The sequence below is a fragment of the Triticum dicoccoides genome, chromosome 1A, assembly GCF_002162155.2.
Source record: "Triticum dicoccoides isolate Atlit2015 ecotype Zavitan chromosome 1A, WEW_v2.0, whole genome shotgun sequence".
NCBI lineage: Eukaryota > Viridiplantae > Streptophyta > Magnoliopsida > Poales > Poaceae > Triticum > Triticum dicoccoides.
In genome coordinates this window covers 41,126,839-41,128,151 of record NC_041380.1, presented here as the reverse complement: position 1 = coordinate 41,128,151, position 1,313 = coordinate 41,126,839, and positions in this window count along the sequence as shown.

The window sequence follows — 1,313 nt, the reverse complement described above, 5'->3', positions numbered from 1 at the left end:
GTTCAGAAACGTAAAAAGAAGAAGAAGCCGCAACATCAACAGTTCGCTGGTGGAGCTTTGCAGCATGGTGTTCACACTACTCCACAGCAAGTGCCGGTTCAGCAACACTTTCCGGAACAACCCACACAATAGCTCGTTCAGACGTATCAGCAAGGACATTATCAGCAGGTTGTGCAACCTCAACCAATGATGCCTACGCATGTCGATGCCTCGCCTTTGACGGCTCCAGGGTCTGATGTGTAGGTTGTTTCAGTGCCCAAGACCAAGGCTAAGAAGGGGGTTCGATGCTGGAAGTGCACGGTTGATACGCATGCAGCGAAAGATTGCACCGTGCAACATTACTGTTATATTTGTGACAATATAGCTCATCCGACGTTGCAGTGCCTGGTTCTTAAACTCGCTAAGCCCAACGCTTCTGTCTCTGGAATTGGTGCTGAGGAGACTTACCTTGTTAGCTTTCCGTCTATTGAGGATTTCGACAGGCTGGATGGAATCCAGATGCTTACCCTGTTAGCATGGGTCCATGATAAATGGAAGTGGGAGGCTATTAAGCATGGGTCCGATGCTTACCTTGTTAGCTTTCCGTCTTTTGAGGATTTGGACAGGGTGGATGGAATCCAGATGAACGTGCCATCAGCTAATGCCCAGATGACTATTACCGCATGGAGATCACAGGAGGTTCCACATAAGATCGAACTTCAGCAGATTTGGCTTCATGTCGAGGGCGTTCCTCATACGGTTCGCCATTTTTTGGGATTATGGGCCGTTGGTACTCTTATGGGTAAGACGTTGGATGTGGATCTTTTTACTCTCCGACGCTGTGGAGTTGTCCGTATTCTCGTCGCTATGACCAACACTCGGATTTTGGCAAAGGACAAGGATGATGCTGGAACTTTTGTCGCGACGGATGTGGTGGTCAAGCTCAAGGGCTATGCATTCACGTTCAGGAGGGAGCCAGAGGGATACAGTCCGGATCCTGACTTTGTTTCATTCATTTGGAGACGTAAGCATGATGATGCTGGTGATAATAGTGGTGCGAAGGAGAAGGACGACCATATGGACACCTCGGAGCACACTGGCAACCCATCCATTAATTCATCCTCTAGTTCTGCTCCAGCGAATGTCAATCAGGTGCCTCAGGTGCAACGACGGGAACTCGTGAGCCTTGGTCTTGGTGATGCACCGGGAGGTGGATCCCCGCGGTTACACTGGCAGGTGTCATCATCACGTTCCCCGCCGCAGGGCGTGCCTGGACCGCAGCCGGCGTCGCCAACTCATTCAGTAGTGTCGCATCCCGTGGTTACAGCTCGGGG